Raw genomic sequence first — 9,460 nt, 5'->3', positions numbered from 1 at the left:
GTAGTGACACAGTTTACGACATTAAATCGTCCTGCAGTTTGTAAAAATGAACATGAAACTTTCTGAAATCTTTTTCAAAGTAACTTTCATAAGAGCATTACGGGCATGTTATGCAAAGCATCCTCTCTCTCCTCTGGTTGATTTTCCCGGATCTCTTCGGCTTCATCCTGTGGTTCTTTTCTCTAGACGACAGGCGTCAATACTACGGATAAGGAGATGAATGTACTGCAGATCAGGAATGTGTCTTTAGAGGATGCTGGAGAGTACACCTGCTTGGCTGGGAACTCTGTCGGCATCTCCTATCACTCTGCATGGCTGACTGTCTATAAAGGTATCTGTGGTTCTTGTGATGCTGTTTTTGGTTGATGGTTTTATACCCCTTTTTAACAGCGGCAGTTCACTCTAGCTATGCATAGAATTTGTCCTCTGCATTTAATCCATCCAAGTTAGTGCACACATGTTAGGAGTAATGAGTAGTGAACACACACACTACACACCATGGTTAGGTGCCTTGCTCAAAGCACCTCAGTCATTTGCTATCGGTATTGAAAATTTAACCCACAACCTTCAGGTTGCCAGTCTGACTCGCTAACCATTAGGCCACGACCACACCGACTCATTTAATCACTGAATTAAATTTAATCATTTTGCTCCCTGCAGGCTCTGAGATTAGCGTTTAATGGACATCTATTGAATAACCCTATGTTCCACAATGCTGACCCAAACTTTGATTTATTTAAAGGGGCTCTAGGTAACTTTTTAACCTTAACTGAACAGCTTCGGAGTCAGTGGAATGGTTATATTACTTATTTCGGGTTGAATGGTGGTGGTATCGCACCCCCCTGGTGCCCGAGAGCAGAAAAAACTCACTTGCAACTTTGGGCCGGCAGGTCGGCGGCCTCGCCATCAGGAAGTATCGCGTGATATCAGGTCTCGCAATGTAACGAATTGCTTGACGGCACTGCACACGTAATTACAAGCCCCCATTCAAGCACTGGCTAGCTATAAGCAAAGGGCAACGGTAGATTGAGTTATGGCTGAGCCTGTAAAAAAGAAGCAGAAAGCTAGGAAATCTTTGTCGGAGGACCAACGAAAGAGGAAACGGGAAACTGACCGGGCAAGAAGTCAGACTCGAGTAAATATCAGACCGGCTTTTTCAGAATGGCGAGAACTGAGAGAAACAGAAGGCTGCAAAACGGATGCTGACCTGGCTGCTGTTGCAAGTATCTTTGGAATAAACTGTGTTTAATATTTAAATTTCAAGTAATTGTGACCTCAGGATGTTTGCTATTTTCTATAAAGGTTTTTATTATGATCGCTGTCTGTTACGGGCTTACTAGTACGCTAGATACTATAACTTTGATGTTAGCATTGTCATTAGCAAACACGTTCGATTTCTGTAGTTGTTTGGCCATTCCTCTGTCGGTTTTATTTGTGTAACATGCACTTTTATTTTATGTCACTAAGTCAACGCGTCTGATAATAGGCAATAAACATGTTGCACATATCATGATCGAGCTAGAAAAAAACATTATGATGTTTTCTTAGACAGGCAATCGCCATCAGTTGGAAAGAAAATATTGCTTTACTTGCCTCGGTAGACATAACAGGTTTTGAAATAGCCAGTTCCTCTGATCAGCTGGTTTGCTCGTGGCGAGGGACAACAGTTAGTTTTTACGACAAAGTGTTTGAAAGCAATTACTACCAGACACTAGGGAGAGCTTAGTAGAAAAAAAACACTCAGACTTGCCTGGTGTCCCTTTAAGAGGGAAAAAAGCTGAGCACAGAAAGGAGTAAAAATCATTTGTTATTTGTGCTCATTTTAACCACACTGTGTGTGTGTGTGTGTGTGTGTGTGTGTGTGTGTGTGTGTGTGTGTGTGTGTGTGTGTGTGTGTGTGTGTGTGTGTGTGTGTGTGTTACAGAGCGTTCACCGCATAGGCCGATCCTCCAGGCTGGTTTGCCTGCTAACCGTACCGCAGTGGTGGGAAGTGATGTGGAGTTTGTGTGTAAAGTCTTCAGTGATTCTCAGCCACACATCCAGTGGCTGAAGCAAATCGAGGTGAATGGCCGCAGATTCGGCCCTGACGGACTGCCGTACTTTCGGGTATTGAAGGTAAAACCTCTTTGCTAATCTGAGATTAGCCTATAAAGTGAGCCTTTAAATATCAATAAAAATTCTCATATGTTCCAACACAAAATAATGTAGTGACACAGTTTACGACATTAAATCGTCCTACAGTGTGCTAAAATGAACAAGGAACTTTTTGAAATCTTTTTCAAAGTAACTTTCATAAGAGCATTACGGGCATGTTATGCAAAGCATCCTCTTTCTCCTCTGGTTGGTTTTCCCGGATCTCTTCGGCTTCATCCTGTGGTTCTTTTCTCTAGATGGCAGGCTTCAACACTACGAATAAGGAGATGGAGGTACTGCAGATCAGGAATGTGTCTTTAGAGGATGCTGGAGTGTACACCTGCTTGGCTGGGAACTCTATCGGCATCTCCCATAACTCTGCATGGTTGACTGTCTATAAAGGTATCTGTGGTTCTTGTGGTGCTGTTTTTGGTTGATGGTTTCAAATCTCTTTAACAGCGGCAGTTCACTCTAGCTATGTTTACATGCATTAAAATAATCTGTGAGTAATCAGATTGATAGCTCAATCAGATTGAACGGGGTGTTCAATCAACAGAAAAGTTAAGCACGTAAACACTTGAATCAGACTATTTTTGGATTAAAAAATTCCATGCGTACATGCGTAGTGCCGTGATGCGTATGTTTACGGCATCCAGATATGCGTATCATTTTTAACTGATCATGTCAAATGAAGAACTGCTCAGTGGATGCAACTAATTATTTACAAAATATTTGCACAAAAAACACTCCTGACTTAAATGTCAGCTTTCTTTTTGGATGTGTCATCAAGGCAAAAAAAGACATTTATACTCATGGGTAGCTCTGGTGAGCTTTCTCCTGTTCTGAACGCAGGAACTGTGCACTGCACATGTGCTGAAGTTTTGTTCGGAATACAGGTAATGCACATATAAACAAATATGTGAATTGTATTGGAACATTTAGGGTTCATATAAACAGAATCTGAAATCGGATTGGATTCACTCCAATTTCAGAAAATTAGTGCGTGTACCTACTATAGGTTGAATTTGGTAACAGGTGAAAGATACATCCTACGGATGCGCTGGGTTCATCAAGTGTTTCGGGTTTGGCTTTTATGGAAGGCGCAAGCTATTATGTTTAAGGCCTTGTCAATGCTAGTAAATACAGTAAAACTTTATTTTTTTGAATTTCTGAATTTCTATATGTAACATTGCACCTATATGTCCACTAACTCTCATTAGAGTATTAGCAGATTGGTAGGGTAGGGGTTAGTAAAATAAGTTGACGACTTACAAAGTTACTTATAGTCAGTAGGATGTCTGTTGGGGAGAATCAAAATAAAGTGTTAGCACATTTTAAGCAAACAGTAACTTTGCACCTACATGTCAACTGCATCAGCACCTGACCCAGTAATACTAACACTTTCTCTTCTCTTCTCTTCTATTCTATTCTATTATAAAAAATAAATAAATAATAAAAAAGTTAACATGTACCGCGTTAGATTAAACTGAGAAGGGTCATAGCACTTGCATATTGTTGTCCTACTGTTAGTATAACTGCTTCTATTGTTCTCATTTGTTAGTCGCTTTGGATAGAGCCCGCCAGAATGGGCATGGCTTATGTCTTTATAAGCATCAATTCTTAGCCAAGGAATTCAGATTTTTGCTGACCTCCGGAACTAGAAGCTGCTTCGCCACCATCGAAAAGCCTTCAGCAGGACAAGCCACCTGCCTTGCAGTTCTGAGAACGCCGGCATCCGTTTTCCTGGACGCCACCTTCAGCCCGCTGTCCTGCTGTGCCATCCCGCACACTATATCCTTTTCAAAAGCTTTTCATATAGTGTGTTCGCCGCTGCAACGCACTTCTAAAAGAGTGAATTTCTGAGGCATTGTTGCAAATGCCTTGAGTCACGTGCGCCTCGTTCAGAGGCCCTCTCTTCGGCTGAGATTGTCACATCCTCTGCGCTTCCTGTCTGGACCGTGACCATGCGGAAGCTGCACTCGCCAAGGGCGGCTGCCCTGACTGCGACGGGATGATGACATAGCTTTTCAGTGGAACGAACGGCCTGGGAATGAGAGTTGCCGCTCGTCCCCTTAATTGTGCCGCGGCTAGCTCTCGTTTCGAGCGCTCTGCATGACCCAGACGGACACTATGAGTGAGTTTCACAACGCTTGCTGAAACTGCATCACTCACATCGGCGAAAGGAAGAAAGGGAGTGTTTGAGTCCCACAGAGGCCAGACCAACCTCCATTTCTCACTCATTTCCCAGCCCGCTGTTTAGTTCGGGCACCTGGAAATGTCAACATTGCAGCAAACGAGCCTGTTATTAAACATGCACACCTGCAAACAAATGCCGTTTTTACAGGCTACACAGTATAGAGTATAAATGAGCAATCAAAAAAGGTGAGCCCACGCCAGCCCCGCCCCCGCGTGACTCATATTGTACAGAGAGAGACTTTTTTTTTTCTCCTGTGCTTATTCACCAAACGGACAAGCCCACGCTGGCCCCGCCCCCGCGTGACTCTTTCTCTGCTAAGTGTGAGTTTTCCCCGTTGTTATTCTCTAGCTCAAGCTGGAGGTATTTAAAATGCTGGTTATGAGTCCACTGTAATGTACGCTCCCCTGCAAAATGAAGAAAGAGTGCTTTCTACCATTTTCCCCCTCTGGCTCATGCTGGAGATGTTCTAAATGTAGGCTGTGTGCCCACTATAAAGTATGCACCCCTGCACACAAGCACTGTGCCAATAGCACACGAGCATGAACAGCTGGGCGGCCGGGTCCCTATCATGAAGTGGTTCGGCCCCAGATTTCATTCAGCCCACGCTGGAGGTGTTCTAATTATAGGCGGCGTGCCAACTACAAAGGGTGCACCCCTGTATATGAAACAGGGACCCCGACCCAAGATTGTGTTGGACCCCGAGCCTCGAAAACCTTCCTAGCCACGGCGCTGGAGGTGCAATAAATGTAGGTTGTGTGCCCACAATAAAGTGCGCACCCCTGCACATAAGCACTGTTCCCACAGTATCAAGCTTTCCTCCAGCTCACACTGGAAGTGTAATACATGTAGTTCGTAGGCGGTATGCCCACTACAAAGTGTGCACCCCTGCAAATGAAACAGGGACCCCGACCCAAGATTGTGTTGGGACCCCGAGCCTCGAAAACCTTCCTAGCCACGGCACTGGAGGTGTAATAAATGTAGGTTGTGTGCCCACTATGAAGTATGCACCCCTACACATAAACACTGTCACCACAGTATCAGTTATACCCCCCGCTCGTGCAGGAGATGTGATGAAAGGTGTGCCTGATGTAAGCACGTACCCCTGCACATAAGCACTGTTCACACAGTATTGCAAGCACAAGACGGCTGGGCGGCCAGGTTCCTATCACAGAGCGGCCCATCCCCAGATTTCACTCAACCCCTAGCTATGCGGGCCAAGGCCTGGGAGGCCATTCCCGGTATATCAGAATGGATGTTGAACATAATAAACGAGGCATTCCTCCGCGCTTTTTAGCCGTGGTTGAGACGACAGTGAGAAGAGATGTGGCACACGTCCTTCGCACCGAAGTGTCGGAACTGTTAGAAAAGGTAGCTGTCGAACCAGTCCCTCTTTCACAAAGCGAGTCAGGCTTTTACAGTCGCTACTTCCTCATTCCAAAAAAGGATGGCAGCTTCAGGCCCATCCTAGACCTTAGACACCTGAACAAAGTGCTTATGACGTACCTGTTCAGGATGCTGACAACCAAACAAATCCTTGCGCAAATTCGCTGAGGGGATTGTTTTTTTCTCAGTGGCTCTGAAAGATGCTTTTTATATTGCCCCATCACAGGCCATTCCTGAGATTCACCTTCGAGGGGCAGACTTACTAGTACACAAAAACCCTGTGTACTGACTCACGCGTGGCGATCTGGCCACTTACAAATCAGAGCGAGCCACGGCTGTATCAGAGCTCTGGCTCCCTGGAAAGCATCCGACTGGTATCAGTCGGGAGTGAGTATGGGTGTGGTTTCAAAGAGAAAAGTGATCTCGACAGATGCATCCAACCTAGGTTGGGGGACAGGCCCATCTCTGGCCTGTGGTCAAGCCTGGAGAGGCGCCTACATAAACTCTCTTGAGATGAGATTGGTTGCTCTGTCATTGAAAGCTTTTCTTCTGTATCTGAAAGGCCACCACGTCCTGGTCCAGATGGACAACATGACAGTGGTGTCCCAGATAAATTGCCAGGGTGGTCTCAGGTCAAACAACCTGTACGCCACGGCCAAGAGTCTCATTCTATGGGCTCAGCACAGCCTGCGCTTGCTGAGGGCGCCGCATGTGCCAGGCATTCTGAACCAGGGTAAGGATATGTTATCCAAAGACAATGTTCCCCCAGGGGAATGGCCTCTTTCTCTGGCTAGTGCACAGTATGGAGCCTGGACGTGGGTCACACCCCCTGCACGCTCAAAGTGTATGTGGTGGCCATAACAGCATCTCACGCTCTTGTGGTCAAGTCAAGTCAAGTCAAGTCAACTTTATTTATATAGCGCTTTTCACAATACAGATTGTATCAAAGCAGCTTCACAGTATTAAATAAAATAGTACATCAGTGTTTGTTTTTAGTGTAAAACATCCATGTTTGATAATGCTGATCAATAGTATTGTTGATTGATTAATTAAATTAAGTATCCCCAACTGAGCAAGCCAAAGGCAACAGTGGCAAGGAACCGAAAAACTCCATCAGGTGACCTAATGGAGAAAAAAAAAACCTTGGGAGAACCCAGGCTCAGTCGGGGGCCAGTTCTCCTCTGGCGTTTATGAAGTAAAGACCGGATTTTACTGTAAGATTAAAAATATTATATAAATGCCTGGCTGAAGAGATGCGTCTTTAATCTAGTTTTAAACTGGGAGAGCGAGTCTGAGCAACGAGCTTGATGGATTATAGGGCGATAGAAGATCCGTTAAATAGACTGGAGCTAAGCCGTTTAGGGCTTTATAAGTCAGTAGCAATACCTTGTAATTAATACGGAACTTTATAGGTAACCAATGCAGTGATGATAAAATTGGTGTTATATGGTCAAATTTTCTTGATCTAGTAAGAACTCTAGCGGCGGCATTTTGGACTAACTGTAGCTTGTTTATTGAGGATGCAGGACAACCAGCTAATAAAGCATTACAGTAATCTAATCTCGAGGTCATGAACGCATGAACTAACTTTTCTGCATCAGAAACAGAGAGCATATTACGTAGCTTAGCAATGTTTCTGAGGTGGAAAAAGGCTGTTTTTGTAACATGAAATATGATTTTCAAAAGACAGGTTACAATCTAATATAACACCCAGGTCTTTTACTGTAGATGATAAAGTAATGGGACATCCTACTATGTTAAAGTTGTATTGTAAGAGGTTTTGTGGGCGGTTTTTTGAACCGATAAGTAGTACCTCTGTCTTGTCTGGATTTAATAAAAGAAAATTGCGCGTCATCCAATCTTTTATATCTTTAACACACTCTGTCAATTTGGATAATTTAGCGTTTTCATCCGGCCGTGATGAAATATATATTTGAGTGTCATCAGCATAACAATGGAAACTAATTCCATGTTTCCTTATAATATTTCCAAGTGGCAGCATATATATTGAAAATAATAGAGGGCCTAACACAGATCCTTGCGGCACTCCATAGTTTACTGGAGTTATGATCGATTTTTCTCCATTTAAATAGACAAAATGGGATCGGTCAGATAGGTATGATCTGAACCAGCTTAGTGCTTGTCCTTGAACACCGGTATAATTTTGTAGTCGATCTAAGAGTATTGTATGATCTATAGTATCGAACGCAGCACTAAGATCAAGTAAAACTAGTATTGAGATACAGCCTTGGTCAGAAGCTAAGAGTAAATCATTTGTGATTTTAACGAGCGCAGTTTCAGTGCTATGATGCGGCCTGAATCCAGACTGAAACTTTTCATAGACGTCATTTTCTTGTAAGAAAGAGCCTAGTTGGGCGGACACAACTTTTTCTAGTATTTTGGACATAAAAGGAAGATTTGAAATGGGTCTATAATTTGCTAGATTATTTGGGTCTAATTGTGGTTTCTTAATGAGAGGTTTTATAACTGCCAGTTTAAATGTTTTTGGAACATGACCTAAAGTTAAAGATGAGTTAATAATATTGAGGAGAGGCTCTTCCACTACAGGTAACACTTCTTTCAGTAGTTTAGTTGGTATGGGATCTAATAAACATGTTGTTGTTTTAGAGGAAGTGATAAGTTTATTTAACTCTATTTGTTCTATAGTTGTAAAGCACTGTAATTGTTCTTGCGGGGTGATAATCGAGGCTGAATTATAAGGCGCGATTGAGGATCGAACGTTTACAATTGTGGTTCTGATGTTTTCTATTTTCTCAGTGAAAAATTTCATGAAATCATTACTACTAAACTGTAACGGAATATTTTGTTCAGGTGACGCTTGTTTATTTGTTAGTCTAGCCACGGTGTTAAATAAAAACCTAGGATTGTTTTGGTTATTTTCTATTAGTTTGCGGAGGTGCTGGCCGCTTTTAGGGCCTTTTTATAACGTGACGTACTGTCTTTCCAAGCGATTCTAAAAACCTCTAAATTAGTTTGTTTCCATTTACGCTCTAAATTACGAGTTTCTCTCTTTAGAACACGCGTAGTATTGTTGTACCATGGTACTTTAATTTTCTCTCTGACCTTTTTTAGTCTCATAGGTGCAACAATATTCAATTTTCCAGAGAGAATGGTGCTCATAGTGCTGGTTAGTTCCTCTAGTTCATCTGTTTGTTTAGGTTCAGACAGCAGCTGAGACAGATCCGATAAGCAATTTGAAAAATTATCTATGGTGGATGGAAGGATTGTTCTGCCTAATCTATAACGCGGCGCAGCATGATATATTACAGGGGTACGTAATATGCAAGTTACCATGTAATGGTCAGTGACATCATCACTTTGTGGAATGATATCTATATCGGTTGGATCGGTTCCATGTGATATAATTAAATCGAGTGTATGATTAAAACGATGAGTTGGTCCGGTAACGTTTTGCTTAGCCCCAAAGGAGTTTAATAAATCAATAAACGCAGCCCCTAACGCATCATTTTGATTATCTACGTGTATGTTAAAATCTCCAACAATTAATGCATTATCGACATTGACCAATAGGTCTGAGAGAAAATCTGCAAATTCTTTTAGGAAATCAGCGTAAGGTCCTGGCGGTCTATATACGGTAGCCAAGGCTAAAGATAATAGGGATGTTTTTCTAGCGTCTAAGAGCGTAACATTTAGTACAAGTACTTCAAATGAAATAAACTTATAACCCGTTTTCTGAGTAACACTAAGTAAATCTCTATAGATTGT

The 9,460-nt window shown here is 42.7% G+C and overlaps 1 protein-coding gene across 2 annotated transcripts in view; it reads left to right on the top strand.

The window, feature by feature from the left end:
• The window catches only part of fgfr1a (fibroblast growth factor receptor 1a), a 180,584-nt gene that overhangs the window by 76,295 nt on the left and 94,829 nt on the right, over window positions 1-9,460 (top strand). The gene's annotated exons all lie outside the window — the stretch shown is intronic.

This window comes from Squalius cephalus (assembly GCF_949319135.1).
Source record: "Squalius cephalus genome assembly, chromosome: 16".
Lineage (NCBI taxonomy): Eukaryota > Metazoa > Chordata > Actinopteri > Cypriniformes > Leuciscidae > Squalius > Squalius cephalus.
Note: the sequence above shows the minus strand (reverse complement) of the source record. Positions and strands in the feature narration are given on the sequence as shown.